Raw genomic sequence first — 18,561 nt, 5'->3', positions numbered from 1 at the left:
TTGCCAATAATTGGCTTCCTTTCCACATTGTCTCCAGGATTTTTGACTGTTAGTTTGATACATTCTTGACAGTCGGAGAGGGTCATACTGCTATCTATGGAGTAGCTTTATTGCGTGTAGTTTATATTGTGAGGCGATTGATATCGGGATGGGGTGCTGCAAACAGTGTCCCATGTCTGTTGGTCAAATTCCTTATCAAAATCTTTTTCCCACTTTCTTTTTAGGCGGAGGCTTGGGGTTTGGTTGGTGCAGATCAGGGCACTATACATGCGTGCTATCAGGCCTTTGTTTGTGGTGACAGTGTCCAGGATTGTCTCGAAGGGTGTTAGTTCTCTTCGAATTTTGTCCTTCCATTCCTTCTTAGACATGACACCTTTCAAGCGCAGGTAGAGGAAGATCGAGATTGGGTGTATCTGAACGGCTTCTTCTAAATCCGAGCCGGATATGAATTTGACTTTTCTCCATAATTGGCCCACTCTTTCAAGTCCTGCATCAAACCACGTTTGATATCTTGGGTGCTCCGGAATTTCTTCTCTGATCCCTGGGGCCCAGAGTTGACTCAGTGGGAAGGGCCATGTGGTTACGCCCACCATTCCCTTTCCGTCTTTCCATATGTTCCATATTGTCCCCAGTATTGGATGATTGCGCAGTCTTCTCGTGAGCTGTGGTCGGGGAACCCATATCCATTCTGCGAGGGTCGCCGGGGTTAGTTTATCGTTGTCTAATTGCACCCATTGTAGGTCTTTCTTGTCCCTGAGGTGGGGGATGAGAATTCTTAGTTGGGCCGCTTGGTAGTATTGCTCAATGTCTGGGAGGCCAATTTCACCTTGGTCCTTGGGTAGTATCAGCGTTTCATAGGGAAAACTCCCATAGAAATCTAGTTATCGCCCTTCTCACTCGCTTAAAGAAGTGGTCCGGGATCGTCACCGGAAGTACCTGAAAGGGATACAGGAAGCGGGGGAGACTAACCATTTTCACGGTCTTCAGACGTCCCATCCATGAAATCGTGAGGGGTAGCCACTTTGCAAGGTCAGCGTTAAGGGCAGCTAAAAGTTGGGGGAAGTTGGCTTCATATATATCCGCAACGTCTCTGGTCAAATTGATGCCTAAGTATCTTAATGTGGGGCCGCTGATGAGGGGTTGTTAGGCAGAAACCTGTGCAGTTCCCTTACGAACCATTGCAAAAGGCTTAGGACTACAGGTGTTGGCAGTAAACCCAATTGGTAGCAGTCTGTACCACCCAGATTTACCTGGCAGCTGTGGCTGAGCAGCCAGACTTCTCTCAAGAAGAGTTAGACAGAATATAGAGTATACAAAATAGGTACAGATATACAGTAGCACAAGCAAACACTGACCAGAGCTTTGGTATAAAAGTATATAATTATTTATTTAAAAACACACTTGTAAAATACACTAACACTAATATGGCAAGCAAGTTCGAACACTGTCACTATCAATATATATACATCCCTGATTACTTATTGAACAAGTCTTAGTCAAAACACCACTTATTTGCAGACAGAGGTGAGCGCTTAACCTAAGATGGCACTCCAATAAGTTAGTTAAAAAGGGAGGGAAAAGGCAGAGTTAGGAAAGTACACTATACCAACACTTTTAAAAGAACCACAGCAAGTCAGGAAAGGCAGAGTCTACTGTAGAGCAAGAAAGTTCATAGGCCAGGCCCACTCTTGGAGAGGGCAAGGGGGAATGTGTCCAAGATCACACAGTTGAAAAAGTCTTTGCAGATAGTTCAAAAAGAGTTGGATCAGTTCAGAGAAAGTTAGTTAACAGGTCCCAGGTCACCCCAGGATAGAGAGTCAAGGATTTACGGGACACCTTGAACAGTCTGTTGCAAGGGAGACCAGGCGGGACACAGTACCTGAAATGGTGAGAAAGCTCCAGCGGGGGCATTTGTTCCTGGCAGCGGGTGCAAGTCGGTGCTTCGTCCAGGGGAAGAGAAGATCTCGACGTGGTGGAAGTTGGAGGTCGTTGCATTGCCAGGGAAGAAACCACCCGCAGAGTTTCCCGGTTAAAAGGTACTACCCTTTTATACGCGGTAGTGGTGAAGCGTGGCTATCCAGCCGCCGGGGTGCTTAGCACAGGCGATTCGACCACGAGACGATCCAGGAAGGCGAAAAAGAGGGCGAACTGGTTATCCCCCTCAATTCAGAGGAAAAAGACTCTTCATGAAGAAGATCTTCTCTGTAGTCGGAAAGTGGTGAGGCGGTTCAGCAGGGCTCCACCAGTGGTGTTGTCATTGCAGGTCGGCTCAGCTTCTCCCTCTTCGGATTCTTTGGTCCTGTGGCAACTTCTGAAGTCCCAGTCCCCAAAACCCTGCTTTTATGCAGAAAACCCCCATTCATCAGTCCTAGCTGTCACTCAAACATGCTAAGTGGTGAGCCGGGCGGCTCACCACTTGGCCAATCACACAAGAGTGCGACTTGAGTTGCCGAGGCAACTCAGTCTAGGGTGCCTAAACCCCCCCTCCCACACATCCTGTAGGCCCAGACAGAGTGGCACCACTTTTGGAGGCTTCTGTGCAGAAGCCCGCCAAAAAGTGGAACAAAGGGCTCGACTTGGGTTGGAGTTACAGAGGCGAACACAAACGCCATTTTAAAACCGAGTCCTGGCAAAAAGACCCAACCGGGGAATAAATATTAAATAAATAACCTGGCGGTATCTTTAACATAGCACCAAAAAAAGTGGTGCGTTCAAAATGAATGGGAAAATCCCATAGGAAATATTCCGGTGGAATATTTTGCGTGGTAACCACTGCCACCAGCCAGAAACTCGACAAGGTGGGACTGCACAGTGCCCCCTCGAAAAACAGACCCAGGGGCAATCTAATTACCCCTACCAGTACTTCCACAATATGATGGTTTGTAATGGTTCTGTTCACAATTTAAGACTAGTAAAGTCAATGGTGACTTTACATGCCCTGGGAGACAGTGGTCAGTCCCAGGGTATGGAGTCTATGTTTGGGGGTCACTATGACACCCCCGTGTTACTGCACTGAGGGTGCTGTGGCACACACTTACCAAAACCACATGAAACCCTATGGAGTAAAAGGCCCCATAGCCCATAAAACACATTACAAAGTCAAAGGATGTCTCAAATCATGTCTATGAGTGGGAGAAAAAGAGTCTCACTCTTACCAGGAGAAAAAAATAAACCCCAAAAATCCAGCAAAGCTGCTGGGGGACTCACTAGGTTTGGGAAATTAGCCTTAACAGAAAATTCTCCCTAACAGGAGGCCCAGGCGCTCAAGGTCTCTTTGTTCTTACGGTGATGGTTCTTGCAGGTGGAAGAGGATGGATTTGGTTTTGTTAATTTTGAAGCCCGATAGTGCCCTGTATTCCTATATAAGGTGAATTGCTTGGGGGATCAAAGTCATTGGATTCTGGACGTGGAGTAGAAAGTCGTCTGCGTATAGGGCCAACTTATATTCACGGCCACTCACACGTAGTCCCTCAACTCCGGCGCTCGTTCTGATCTTCTGTGCCAGTGGTTCCAATGATAGTGCGAATAGAAGGGTGGAGAGGGGGCATCCCTGTCTCGTTCCACTGGTCAGGGGGAACCAGCGTGAGTACTGAGAGTTCACCGCGACGGATACCCGCGGTTAGGTGTAGACAGCTTTGATTCCTCGTCTGAGGGCAGGGTCTAGTCCTGTTTTTCATTGACGCTTGCAAAGGCCTCCGGGATGCTCGGGGGGTGGTTTACATTGGAATTGGGTTCATCTTCTATAGTTGATAGCCATCTTTCTTTGCGCTGTCCGCAAAGCCTGGCGGCGAGCAGGGCGTCTGCTTTGTCTCCTTTCTCATAATGCTTTTGTTTCAGATATTGGAGCTTGCGCACAATTTGGCCTGCTTCCAGTTGCCGCAGTTCCTCCCTTTTGCTCTTGGGTTCGTCAATTTTTTGAGGTCTGTTAAGACTGGCAGTCTGTGCGCTATAGTCTAGTTGGGTTATTTCATTTCTGAGCTTGTTTTCTAGGAGGTGGCGCTCTCTTTTCTTTACTGCGCCTTCTTTGACGAGTATCCCTCCCCACGTAGCCTTTCCCGCCACCCACACTGTGTTCACCAATACTTTGCCCATGTTGTTCTGTTCGAAGAACTGATCGATATCTTTCTTGAGTTGGTTTTGGAACACCGGGTCTTTCCAGAGTGTTTCGTTGTAGCGCCATTTCGTCATTCTGTGCGGGAGTGCCAATCGATTAAGGGCGACTGTGACCATGTCATGATCTGACCATGTTATCGGGTTTATTTTGAATACTGACATTGCCGCAGTTAGCTCCGGGGTGAGGTAGATGTAGTCAATTCTCGTGTATGTAGCTTGAGGCGCTGAGTAAAATGTGAAGCCTGCTTGTAGGGGATTCATATGACGCCAGGCGTCCACAAGTCTGTAGGCGTCTAACATTTCTGCTACTTGTGTGCGACCGGCCTCTGGCGGCAAAGGGGCAGTTGGGCTTCCGGCTTGTCTGTCCATCGCTGGGTCTGACCACATGTTAAGATCGCCACCTATAATTACTTCACCTTCCACTTCGAGCATGATTTTGGGGAATATATGTTGCAAGAACCTGGACTGTCCGGAGTTGGGAGCATATACAGATGTAAGCGTGACGGTGGTACTTTGTATCTTGCCAACCAGGACGAGAGCCCTGCCGCTTACATCAGACCAGGTTTTCATGAGTTCAAAACCGAGTTGTTTACCAATCAGAATGCCTACTCCAGCATTCTTTAGTGGTGCGGAACTCCAGTATTTGGAACCTATCTTGGTATAGAGGACTCTTCTTTCTTCCCCTCTACTGTATCTGGTTTCCTGCACAAAGAGTATGTTGAGCTTTGCCCTTTTGAATTCTCTGGACACTAGTGACCTTTTGGTGGGGGAGTTGAGTCCCTTGACGTTCAGTGTTCCAATTCTAATTGTGCCTAGCCTGCCATTCATCATTTCGTGATTATCGGTCATTTTTGTGTTTTCTTTGATCGTTCAAGTCCCTTCTTCTGTCGCCGGGCCCCGAGATAGTGGCATTGTTCTGGTGGTTGCTCGTTGCCGTCTTGAGCTTTGGTGTGTTCCCCTTCCCTCCCACCTCCCTCCCCTTTGAGGTATCTAACATGATACCCTTTGCCCTCTATATCTTTTTCTTCATTTTTCAACGCCCTAATAAGGGCTTGTTTCGTTGGTTGGTGGCGTCCGGATTGGGCTAGATAGAAGTGTTAAGTCCAACGTCGGACCACCGGTGGGGACAGTTACCTCACGATCCTTATCGCAATCATGATCATTTTGGAAATTTGAGACCTCTTCCCCCCCACATCCAGAAATTTAACATTAATAAACGGAAGTATAACGTTACGTGCGGTTTTCAGTGTCTACGTCAGCAGGCTGTTACCCCTCTTACTTCCGGGGGGGACTCCTCTTTGATCGATACCTGTATACATTGTGGGCGTAGCACCAAGTTTCAAATAAATGCCCATATTGTGTTCTTCGGTTGTCCCTCTAGACGTTTTGACATTGAACTCTCTGGGGTGGTTTTTCATTTTCCGCTTTCAGGCGTATTATTGCTGCGTCTGTACTTTCTTGACCCCTTCACCCTTTTTCTCCTTGGGCCCTGGAGCTCCCATCGTGTTCCGTTCTGGACGGTGCCTTCACGTTTTGCCTCTTTTGCGCCTGTTCCGAGGATGTCCGCGATGGTCTCTGATCTCTTCTTCTGATCGGAGCATGATCCTCCTGCTTTCATGCTCAAAGGTGAGGGAAAACTGGTATCCCCACCTGTATCGGCTGCCTTGCCCTTTAAGCCATTTAGTCAGGGGGCTGCAGATTTGATTTGATTTATTGATTTATAGAGCGCTTTACACCAAGGCGCTGTACAGTGGAACAACATTATACATAACATCAACAATATAACGGATGAAGCAAAATTATATCATGAATCATTCGATAAAACAGTGACAAAAGCAATTGACTGAAGGGGAGGGGGAATAGGGAGTGGGATTAGGCGGGTGGGGGAGGGCGTGGTGGAGAGTTAGAGGAGGGAAATTGAAGAGAGAGAGGTGGGTAGGAGAGGGGAGAGGAAAATCAAGGGGAAGAAAGAGGGGGAGGGGGAAGCAGAGAGGGTAGAGGGGGAGTTTTCAAGGAGGAGAGTGGAGAAGGAGGGATTTAAGGGAAGTGCGGAAAGAGGGGAAGGACGTAGAGGAGCGGATAGTGAGAGGGAGTGAGTTCCAGTGTAGGGGTGCAAGGAGTTGGAAGGAGCGGAAACGGGAGGAAGCACAGGGGGATGGAGGTACGGTGAGAATGAAGTGGTCAGCAGAGCGAAGAGAACAGGAGGGGGAGTAGTAGGAGAGAAGGGAGGAGAGATAAGGAGGAGCAAGACCATGGAGGGATTTAAAGACAAGGCAGAGAAAGTAAAATTTTAGCTGTGAGTGAAATGGAAGCCAGCCAAGGTAAGAGAGCGAAGTAGAGATGGAGTCACGGGAGGTGAGGAGACAAAGGGTGCGAACAGCAGAGTGGTAGATGGATTTAAGGGGGGCAAGATGAGATGCTGGTAGTCGAAAGAGAAGAGAGGAGCAATAGCAGAGGCGAGAAAAGATGAGAGAGGGCATTAGGAGTTTGGTAGCGTGGAAAGTGAGAGAGGGACAGATTTTGCGATTATTATAGAGGTGGTATCGACAAGTGCGAGAGGTGAGTGAAATGTGCTGGGAGAAGGAAAGAGGAGTCAAAGAGAACGCCTAAGTTACGAGCTTGGGAAGTGATGGGGAGATTGGAGGGAGGAAAATGAATGAAAGGGGGAGGAGAGGGACGGGGAAGAGAGTTGGAGGGGAAGAAAAGGACTGCAGAGACGTATTCATGGCTAGGGTAAGCGAGGATAAATTCTGGAATATAGTTATCTGGGCTCCTCCAATTGTGAGGGGTCCACCGGATCTGGCCTTCTCTAGGATTCTGGTCCTGTCCTGGTATCTATGGAATCTGGCGAGATCTGATCTAAGGCCGCCAGGTGGTCCCCCTGTTCTGTGTATTTGTTCGGTTTTTGGCTCGTCAATATCTTCGTCTGCCGTCAGGACTTTGATGATGTGTATTGTCCTTTTGATGTCCTCTTCTGTTTCTCCTTTTTTTTCCCCTGTATCCTGAAGAATCATAGGTTATTTCTTCTTTCTCTGTTTCCTAAATCATCCATCTTCAGACGTATTTCTTGTTCTCTGTTCTCGATGTCTCGTATCCTCAGGTCCAGTTGGGTTTCGAGGGTGTCAATCGAAGCTTGATTATTCTCAACACCTTCCAATCTTTCCTCAGTGTTGTCCATTCTCTGAGTAATCCTATCTATCTTGCCACCCAGGTTAGCTCTCAAGTTCTTTATTTCGCTCAGGAGGGCTGTAATGTCGCTTTTGGTGGCAGCTGCTCCCGTCTTGGCAATGTCTGTTGACATGGTGGCTTTATGATCCAAGGCGGGGCGAGACGGTGTGTAGGCGTACCTGGCTAGCTTGCTCTTAACGTTCATGTAGCAGCTCTTGGGTAGGAGGAGGCACACGCCCCAAATTTGGGGGCCTTACCCTCCGTACCCCTGTGTGGTTCGGTGGTTCGAAATTGATACCCAGTCGGTGGGCTGGTATATAGCCTGATGCGTAGGTGGGAGGCTGATATGGGGGCTCTCCGGGGAGTCTTCAATGCTGTCGGGTCTATCAGTGACCGTAATTCTCTTGGGGGGATTTCTCCCTTATGATAATTTGTGCTGCAGCTGGCTCAGAAGGGCTGAGTAGTAGCCCGAGGCAGGACAGGCACCATACGCCTTTGCACTGAAGTAAGTTGTTCTGAAATCCAACTTCGGCGCAATTACAGTGTGATCTTGGGGTCTTGGTCAAGGGGTATTTGTGAGGTCTCTGAGGTGGAATCTTTTACCTTCCTTGCTCGTTACCCTGTTGGGTATAGACGTGAGGTTAGGCTCGTGGGTTGCTTCCATGATGCCCTGCTGTGTTGGTGGGGGTGGGGAGTGTTGAGGTCTCCCTGAGGGGGTGGGATTGCTTTGTGTGGGGACCGTCCACACAGATGGATGGGTCGGGGCTGTGCAGCAGATCAGTTTCTTGATTTTTCTTTTCTTTTTTTTTCTTTAATTTTATCATTTTCGCATTTCCCCCACCGGGGGGCGGGGGTGGCAGAGGCCTAGGACCTGGACGCGCGTCTCATGGGGCGCAGAGCAAGCCCGGCGGGCCGCAGGTGCCGTGGGGTAGTCAACGTGGGTGCCTGGGCCCCCGTGTATTGCAGTCGCTGCCGCAGCCGTTGGCGTGTGAGCTGGGCGACAGGGAAAGCGCGGCCCGCCTCCGATGCCGGCGGGGTCCCTCGCATGCTCACAGTGGAATGGGAAGGAGGGGCGCTCGTGAACGGGCCCACGAGGGAGTCGCTGGAGAGTGTTCCGCACGGCAACACCAGTGTTTCACCTCAACTCCCAGGCAGGAGTGCTATAGGGGCAAGGGGGGGGGGGCTAGTCTCCAAACACCTCTTCAGTGTTCATAAAGCCCTGGGGGCCTACCTTCAAGTTTGGAGCGTAATACTGCTGTATGTTTACTTTGTGGAGCGTTCTAGTGTTTGTCCTCCGCATTCGGCTTCTGTCATTCATATCACCAGCTTAAGAAAGTCCGATTTTCATCGGGTTTTAGCTCTGAGTGTTGGGGGGGGTCTTCAGATGTGTATTTCTCTCCTGTTATTCCGTGGGGGGGTCTTGGTGAGGGGCTCTGCTCACTATACGGACCTCTAGTCACGGAGCTCACATGGGGAGGTTCATCATCCGTGCGCCCCCTAGTGGCCAACCCCTTTCCACTTTTAAAACTTGTGAAGTGCCATTTTGCGTGGTTTTCATTTAAGTATTCTCTATGCTAAAGTACTGCCTTGCCTAAACGTGTTCACAAACTTATTGGGAAGTGTTGCTAAGGTGCCTAAGAAGACATTCCTGTATAAACTTGTCCTATCCCTCCCTTTTGAGAAATTGCTAGAGTGCCATGTGTGTTTGGTTTTCACTGTGCCGTTTTGCTCAGTTTTCACTCTTGCTCAAACTTGTCTACAATTTAACTAGGGAGTTGTGCATACTTTTCTTGACTGATTTTAACTTGCTTTATTTACTGTGATTAATGTGTGGAACTAGAAGTGTGTAAAATAAATATATATTCTTTTCAATACAAAACTTTGGTCAGTGTTTCCTTGCACACAGCACGGTAGTCCTATTGTGTAAACCCTGAATACTACTCATCTCCCTCGTGAGATAAGTCTGACTACTTAGCCACAGCTACCAACTAAATCTTTGTGGTACAGACTGATACCAAAGGGGATTTATTGCTCATACCTGTAGCCTTAATCTTCTGTAGTGCTCCCTGAGGGAACTGCACAGGATTCTACCTAGCAGCGGCTAAGAACATTCTGGTGTTTCGAGACCACAGGATTCCAGACTTGTCTCAAGCCACTGAATATAAAAGAAGGGCCCTAACTGTAGTAAAGAAAGATTTATTGGACTGTGGGGTCAAGGCAGGTCTGCTTCGGCCTGCCAAGGTCAGGGTATCTTGGAAGGGAAAGGAGTATATATTTTGGGAGACAGAGGGGGTTGGTGAAAAGATGCTGAAATCCATTCCCAATGAGAAGCCACAGCTCAACGATACAGGATGAGGGGTTCGAGTGTGGGCGACATATGTCCTCCCCCTAATTCTACATGATATGGCAATGGCGTTTGTCTGAGTAACACGTGTAGTTTTTTTAATGCAGTGCTGAAATCTGCAGGTTGTCTGCTCTCCTGTTGCGAACCGGCTAATCGCCCCAAACAGACTGCCCTGTGTGATCCCCTGCATGCCTGGTGCCACACTATTTCCCTGTGGGTGTACCTTGAGCACCACAGGGTGCTGGCCTAAGTTTCAAGAGTTTCATCATGCGGATCCACCCCAGTCATTGCTGTGGACTTTCAAGGTTGTTGCAAAATATGGACGAGAGACTGTGCTTGCTTGTAGTTGCAATATACTGGTGCTTCCAACTTACGTTCCCATGCATTGTTTTTACAAGTTTGAAACAAAAGTTAATTAAACAAAATAAAATCTGTCATGCTCGAGCACCAAAGTGAAGAGTCCCTTGCTTCCATTTCTATGCAATCTACAAATATAATCATGCACAGTTTCTATGTCAAAAATAAAGTATGCATCATTTAAACATATTTTATGTCTGCATGTACATGATTTATAAAGCGCAAACCTAGCTAGGAAGCAATGCAGAGCTATACAATGGGGACGCAACCACAGGGTTACAAGTAAGGTGCACGGGTAGCAAACGAGCCGAGGTGTGCATAGGGAGCACGACAAGTGGAGAAAAGTGGGAGAAATAGGGTTAACTGGAGCAAAAAGTAGTATGCATTAAGTCCGTTTTAACTGCGTAAGTAACTGGTTCCAGGGACAGGGTGCATAGAAGGAAAAGCCTGCTTCTGGTTTTTTATCCTCTTAGAAATGTTTGTTTCCGTTCTGTACCTTCTAGTGGGGCACTGGCATCCGGAGATGGTGATTTTCTCGGTCGAGTGCAATGGTGTTTTGTTTGTGACTGCTTTATCAGTGATGCAGGCAGTCGTGAACATGATGCATGCTTGAGTCAGCCAGTGCAGCTACTTGAGGATGGAGGAGATGTGGATGAATGTTCTTAGCTCTATGATAAAACATGCTGGACAGCTTTCAGAGGGGTCATTCTGGGACTCCTGCAAGTAGAATGTGCCACTGTCCAGGTGGAAGACTATCACAGATTGGACAACTGTTCAAAAACCCGGGTTAGGTAAAAATGGCTTGACTATGCAGAGAAGTGCAAGATGGTGCCATGCTGCTCTGGTCTTCTAGGCAAAGTATGTTTTTTCACAGTCAAAAGATTTTGCAAAAGGTGAGAGTTAAGGGGTGAAATTTTCATTTCAGTAAACCATTTCTGGACAAGGGCATGGCTTGGTGGGGTTTCAAGCAGAATTAATGTGGTCGCTTGTAGGGTAGAGCTTCTGGTGGGTGTTGGATATCCAGGCTTGGATGAGGGAGAGAATGTGCTTAAGTTGTTGGATGACATTGATGCAATACATTTTTAGGTAAAACAGTATGTCATCTGGATATTGTATTTGTATTTATATAGCACTTTTAGTCAAAGAGCTTTACACAGAACAAAAGGTAATACATTACAAAGCAAAGTGAGTTCTTTTCATGAATCATGTAGCAGAGAACAATATAAAGAACAATTTACCATGGAACAGACAGTAAATAAACTTGAGCAGGGCTGGATAGTGAACAGAATCAGCTGTTAACTGTCAGGCAGGTGACTGGAGTAGGTGGGCTTTTAAAGAAATGCGGAAGGAGGATTAAGAGGTGATGGAGCGGAGAGGGAGAGGGAGAGGGAGAGGGAGAAGGTTCCAGTGAAGTGGAGCTAGAAGTTGAAAGGAACGGAAACGGGATTGTGCACAAGGGGCGGGCGAACAGTAAGTCGGAAGTGATCAGCAGAGTGGAGAGGACGAGAGGGAGAATAGAAGGAGAGGAGGGAAGCGAGGTGGGGGGGCAAGTCCGTAGAGAGATTTGAAGACAAGACAGAGGAAGCTGTACTTGAGTTGAGTGTGAAAGCGGAGCCAACCCAGTGAGGTAAAGGGATGAAGAGATAGAGTCCTGGTGGGAAAGAAGACAGAGAGAACGGATGGCGGAATGGTAGATGGATTTAAGGGGGGGCAAGATGTGAGGAAGGGAGGCCAAAGAGGAGAACAGAGCAATAGAACAGTCAAGAGAAGATTAAAGAAGATATTAGAAGTTTAGAGGTGTGGAAGGTAAGGAAGGGATGAATTTTGTGTATGTTGTAAAAGTGGAAGCGACAGGCCCGGGAGGTAAGAGATGTGGTGAGTGAAGGAGAGGTTGGTGTTGAGGTGGAGATCGAGATTGAGGGCAGAGGGGGAGATAGGGAGATGGGAGGGAGGAAAGAGAATGGAAGGAGGAGGAGATGGAGGAGGGAGGATATTAGCAGGAAAGAATAGAAATTCAGTTCTCTCAGTGTTCAGGATAAGAAAGTGGGAGGACATCCATGATTTGATGGCAGTGAGACAGGATGAGAGTTTATGATGGATGTTGGGGGTGAAATATGAGAAAGAGAGAAAAAGCTGAGTGTCATCAGCATAGAAGTGGTGAGATACACCAAAGAAAGAAATGATAGGAGCAAGAAGGGAGGTGTACAGAGAGAAGAGAAAAGGGCCAAGTACGGAGCCTTGGGGGACGCAATAGTTGAGAGAGCAGGAGGGGGAGGTGCAGCCGCCCCAAGAAACAGCAAAGGTGAGGTTGGATAGATAGGAGGTGAACCAGTCAAGGACGGACCCGCTGATGCCAAAGGAGGAGAGAGAGTCAAGAAGTAAAGAGTGATCTACTGTGTCAAAAGCGGCAGATAGGTCAAGGAGAATAAGGACAGAAGAGTGTTTGGAGTAGCGGGCTGTAAGGAGGGAGTCAAGGATGGAGGTGAGTGCAGTTTCAGTAGAGAGGTGAGGGCGGAACCCTGATTGAGTAGGAGGGAGGGGAGAGAGGTTAGAGACGTAACCTGAGAGTTGTGAGTAAACAAGGCGTTCAAGGAGCTTGGATAGGAAGGGTAAGAGGGAGATGGGGCGAACATTTGAAACCAGGAGAGGGTTTGCTGATGGCTTTTTCAGAATGGGAATGATGATTGCGCACTTGAAGGCAGATGGTAAGGTAGAGGTAGCAAGATAGATGTTGAAAAAGGAGGTAAGGTACCAGGAGCGGTTGGGTGAGTTTTGGACAGAGAAGGGAGACTTCGGAGTCAGAGACAGGAGAGAAGTTAGAGAGGATAGTGGAGGGGGTAGTGAAAGATGGAGAGGGAGGAGTACATGTTAGGGAGAATTCTCCTTATAGGGCTAATTTCCCTCACCTAGTGAGTCCCCCAGCAGCTTTGCTGGATTTCTGGAGTTTATTTTTTCCACCTGGTAAGAGTGTACATCCTTTTTCCACTCTTACATGTGTTTTGGTCTATGTGTTTTTACTCATTGTGTGATCTTGGACACTGGAGCACACCACTCCAGGTGCCCCTGTTTTCTTGTACGCGTTACACAGCACCTTTAGTGTAGTAACGCAGGGTTGTCTTTAAGACTTCCCTCTTGACTCCATTTCGCTGGGGCTGACTACTGTCCCCCAGAGAAAGGTAAAGTTGCCATTTACTTTACATAGTCATTTGTACCACAGACCCAGTACACCCCATCTTACATGGAGTACTGGAAAGGGCTAATCTGTACCCCTTTTCTGTCTGTATCTCCCTGAGCATTGTTTCGCTCTTTTAACATTTAGACTTGGCTGGTGGCAGTGGTATCTACCCTAACTTTTCTACCGCAATTATATTAGATAAACGTGGTACTGTTCTTGGCTATTATATTAGCCTCCAACATAAAACCGCTTGACCAAATCGTCTTTCTTTTAGCTCTGGTTTGGTTTATTCGCCATTTCTTTTTGTTAAAGTCCTTCTTGTGTTTTACTTTGCGCGGCAAAATAGGTTCGCCTTCTTTGTTCACCGTTTTTTGGCGGGCTTCTGCAGAGAAGCCCTCCTCTTGGTGCCTGGGTGTAGGTAGACTGAATGTGGGGAAGGGGTGTAGACACCCCTGCACAGGGTATCCTAGGAAACCCAAGTCACACTTTGACATGATTGGCTGAGGTGGTTGTCCCGGCTGGACAACCCCCCTGATGCGAGATTGACAGCCAGGCTTTGTGAATGGGGGTTTTGCGCATAAAAGGCAGGTCTCTTGGGCTAGAAGTCAGAGTCACCTCTGGAACTACAAGAACCGAAGAGAAGCGGAGAGGACGACGGCTGCTGCAACTACCCCGTCCCGGTGAAGCCCTGCTGCAGCCCTGAGCTATCTACCCTTTGACGACTAAGAGGAGATCCAGTCCGGAGTCTTCTTCCCTTGAGTCTGCTGGGGATAACCAGCTCATCATCATCAGCCAGAGATCTCTACCGTGGTCGCAATCGCTACACACTGCTGTAGTGGTCCGTATAGCCACCTGCTGAGCCTCTCCTGTTTTTAAGGAGCACACCTTTTTCGTTGTTGCTACTTCCAGCTTCATCCCTGTGTGGTGCCGACGCCCTTCAGACGTCGTCCTTCACAACGAAGCTCCAGGAATCGTGGGTCTGCGGGAAACCAACAGGAACCAATGCCAGGGCACAAGCTGCATCATGGAAACAAGGTACTGTGTTCTACTCGAGGAAACTGGGTGAATCCCTTTTCTTCATCCTCAAGACTCGTCCTTGTCTTCCCTCCTTCTTATAACTTTTGCTTCCGACCAGTGACAATATCCAAGTACTTTTGGGCTACGCTGAATCGTGAACTGTCTAACGGTGTGATCTTCGGCACAGGTCTCCGGTGTCACTTAAACCTGGCTCCGACCCTTTGACTTTTGAACTCCTGTATCTGAGTGCTTCTCGATACTGTCTGCCTAACCTAAATATTGCCTGTGATTTTTGCCTCCAACTCCCTCTGGGTATCTCAGGTGCTAAGTGTGCTTTTGCCCCGGTAGCATTTCGTGTCACGGATACGCGTTATTGAGTAGACCGGACTGTCAAAAAGTGATTGCAACCGTATCCGCGGTATCGTGTTTTGTTCATAACACCGGTTCATTCAAACACAGGGTACTTACCTTGAGACATACTGTACAAAGTGAATTGGTTAGTTGTAGTATATTTAACGTGTGGTTTTGTTTAAAGTTTAATAGAGGTGTTGTGTTTATAACTGATGGTTTAAAAATAAATGTACTTATATTTTTTACCTGAAAACTTGAGTCAGAGTTTGATTGAGTCACAGTAATTGTGGTCCCTTTGTGTAATCTCTGGTACTGCTCATATACTATTGAGATAAGCCTGGCTGCTCTGCTACTGCTACCACTATAACTTAGTACAGGCTTGTACCAAAGGTAAACTTGTATTGCCACATGTAGTCTTAAATGTGTGTAGTGGTCCCTAAGGGCACTGCACAGGATTCTGCCTAACAGTATATGAGGGGGTTTGTAGAATGTCTTGACAGAGTGTGTACCTTAGAGGAGAAGAAGTTAGCGAGATCAGTAGCTGAGAGAGGTGAGGCAACAGAAGGGTCAGGAGTGGGGGGAGTGAGAAGGCGAGTCAAGGTTTGAAAGATTCAGCAGGGGTGAGTAGATGGAGTGTGGAGAAGGTCTGAAAAGTAAGTTTGTTTGGCAGATTTAATGCAGTTGTCATGAAGAGTGTGGTAGGAGAAGTAAGTAGCCTGGTTAGCTGGAGAGTGGCGTTTGTGCCAGCGTCTTTCAAGGAGGAAGTGGAGGCGGCCCATAGAGGAGAGGTGTGGAGAGAGCTAGGGTTGGGCGGGTTTGCGAGAAGGGTGGAAGGAGGTTAGAGGGTAGAGTTGGTCAAGGCTGGTTGAGAGGGATGAGGAGAGAGTGGCTGTGGCCTCATTCGCAGAGAGAGTGGAGAATTGAGTGAGAGGGGGGAGGGAGTTGGTGCAGGTGTCGTTGAAAAGAGAAGAATAAAAGTTATGCAGGTTGCGTCGGGAGAAGGAGGTGGGGTGTGGTGGGGGAGGCAGAAAGGTCAGATACATAGGAGGCTGTGAAAGAAGAAACAAAGATTAGGTCTAGAGTGGAGCCGGAAGGGTGAGTGGGTGGAGTAGGGAGAGGGGTAAGTAGGTAGGAGTCGAGTATTGAGAGGAAGGGAGTTATAGGTGAGTGGTGGAGAGATGGAGGTTAAAGTCACTAAGCATGATCAGCTGTGTGGGACTAGGTGAGATGTGACCAAGGAGGTGGTCAATGTCTTCATAGAAAGATCCAAGTGGGCCAGGTGGACGGTAGATAATGAGAAAGGATATGGGGTGTGGAGAGGTGAAGATTTTGTACATGTATTCAAAGGAGGGAAAGTCGGTGAGAGGTACTGGACAGGGTACTGATAGGTACTTTGGGTGATAAAGTAGACCAATGCCGCCGCCACGTCCAGTGGTGCGGGGAACATGGGCGAATGGAGAGGAGGAGGAAGTGAGAGATGCAGGAACTGTAGTATTGTGGGGGGGGTCCATGTTTCAGTAATGCAGAGGAAGTGAAGGTTTAGACGTATAAATAGGTCCAAAACAGCAGCGGTCTTGTTGCATAAGGATCTTGCGCTCCATTAGGCAAGGTCAATAATGTTGGAAGTGTCAACAAGTTGGGGATAGATGAGGTTGTGGTGTCGAGTTGGGGCAGTAGGGCGGTGGACCATCTGGGGGTTGGGGGGGGGGGTAAAGGACTGTTGAGTGTGGATATGGTCATGGTGTTTAAGCACAGTGCCTTGAGGGAGGGCCAGGCAGCAGGCCGGGATGTAGTGGAGGAAAATGGAGGGAGCTGGTGGGAAGGACGCTGCATGTCAGAGCCCTTTAGGTGATGGATTGCCGTGCACAGCTATGTTGCAGTTTGCTCCGCTTCACTATGGCTTTGCCTGGAGTTGGGTCTTGCAAGCCGTGCTGAGTGGGGTGACAGCAAGGCTAGTGGGTGTGGCCTCCAACTGTAAAGCTTTGTCTGGTGATGAGAAGCAGCTCCTAGTGGTGGTAGGGCTGAAGGGCATCAGGTGGAGTGGGGGCCTGGATTGAATGGACCAAGGACAGTTAGGGAGGAGCTGGGAACTCAACAAAATATTGGTTTATCTTTATGTCTGTTTTGCATAAAGGAGTTCCCCAGAGGTTCGATATAGATATTGAAGATGACGGGCGAGAGGATGAAGCCTAGTGAAACTCCACAGGTTCCAGGGTGGTGCTGGAACATGTGTCTGGTTTTTCTCATCTGGACAAATTGGTCTCTGTTGGAGAGGTATGAGGCAAACCACTGCGGCGTGTCTCTTCTGTCAATGCCTATGCGCCAGTCCAGGATGTTGAGGAGGACTTCTCTGGTCAATGGTATCGAAGGTGGCAGATTTTAGGTCTCTTGTTTGCCTAGTTTATGACATCAGTAATCATAGGGCCTAGCACTCAGCATGTCTCCCATGCCTTTATTTTTTATATGTTGTCCTTGTTCTTGTTGCGCCCTTAAGCCCAAGGGTCAATGGCCGCGCAATATAAATGTATTAAAGTAAAGTAAAGGAATCTTTGAATTCACAACTTCATCTGGACCAAATATTCAAAAGGTAGGTATATTATATTCCAGATCATGTCCTTGACTATGCTTCAATTAAACAACTCTTGAGGTTTGTTCACTCATCCTTGTCCCTCCAAATTATTTGTTCATACTGTGCCTAAACATCTTTTTGGGCTATGTTTAAAGAACATGGGGATTTAACCTGGGCTATAAAAAAAAATTCAAAAAGAGGTGCATATTTGTGTGTTTGTTTATTTATATTGCGCACCTGACCCGGAGGTAATTGGGCGCTGGTGATAGTAATAGTTACAGAGGCATAGAATAGACAATTGTGTACATTAATACAGTTTGAACATACAAGTAAAGTTACAATGGTGAGTATATATAAGGTGAACATAATACATATTATACATTGGGTCAAAGCAGTCATGTGAGCCGATCATCTACTAGTTAGTGGTATCAGGAACTGTTATTTTGTGTATTATTTACTATCCAGGTGATAGCCTGACTTCTAAAATTGATGAAGGTCTGAATGGTTTGGATATTCTGTGGGAGAGAGTTCCAAAGCTGGGCGGCTAATACTGGGAAGCTGGAACCTCCTGCTCTTTTTAGATTATATCTGGGCACCACCAGGCATGGTGTGTTGGAAGATCTGGTGGTTCTATTGGATACCTTCCAAGTGAACTTGTCAGTGAGGTAGGGGGGGGGCTTGGTGGTTAAGCGCTTTATGAGTGAGGCAAATAGTTTTCAGGGCAATATTGTCCTGTATAGAGAGCCACCTGTGGTGCTTTCTTGTATCTGATATATGCTCTCTTTTGGGGATATTCAGCGCGGCTCTGAGCGCGTTATTTTGCATAATCTGTAGTTTGTTTAAGATGGTTTTGTTCGCTCCTAGATAAAGACTGTTGCAATAATCCAATTTGGATTGTATGAGCGCTCTCGCCAGGGCCAGGGCGAGGCAGCTAGCGTCTGATAGTAGCGGTCTACAGGGTCTGATTATCTTGCCAGTGTAGGCTGTGGCCGATGAAGTCATGTTGATGTGCTTAGATAGGTTAGACTGGGCGTCAAAGTAGAAACCTAGAGTTTTTACATGTTGGCAATAGGTATGCTATTCCCATCGATGCCTATGTTTGTATAGTGAGGACTTAGTTTAAGGATATTGTTGGATGATCCGACTAGGAGTAATTCCGTCTTGTCATCATTCAGGCATAAGCCATGGGGTAGGAGTATCTGGGTGTCATCTGCATAATTTGTGTAGGTGACACCCAGACGGTCCATTTTGTCAAATAGTGGCTTTGTAAAAATGTTGTACAAAGTGGGTGAGACGCAGGAGCCTTGAGGGACTCCGCAAGTGATGGGGATGGGGTAAGCAGCTGCTGAGGGTGAGAACACGCGCATAGTTCTGTTTGCGAGGAAAGATTGGATCCAGGCAACTGCAGAACTGGAGAAATGGGCAGCTGAGGATAGGTGGTTACAGAGTATGGCGTGATCCACCAGA

General features: G+C 47.7%; 1 protein-coding gene across 4 annotated transcripts in view; it reads right to left on the bottom strand.

The window, feature by feature from the left end:
* Nucleotides 1-18,561, bottom strand: part of CLUH (clustered mitochondria homolog) — a 2,231,193-nt gene that overhangs the window by 148,504 nt on the left and 2,064,128 nt on the right. The gene's annotated exons all lie outside the window — the stretch shown is intronic.

Source organism: Ambystoma mexicanum, chromosome 9 (assembly GCF_040938575.1).
Source record: "Ambystoma mexicanum isolate Mex_15411 chromosome 9, UKY_AmexF1_1, whole genome shotgun sequence".
NCBI classification, from domain to species: Eukaryota; Metazoa; Chordata; class Amphibia; order Caudata; family Ambystomatidae; genus Ambystoma; species Ambystoma mexicanum.
Note: the sequence above shows the minus strand (reverse complement) of the source record. Positions and strands in the feature narration are given on the sequence as shown.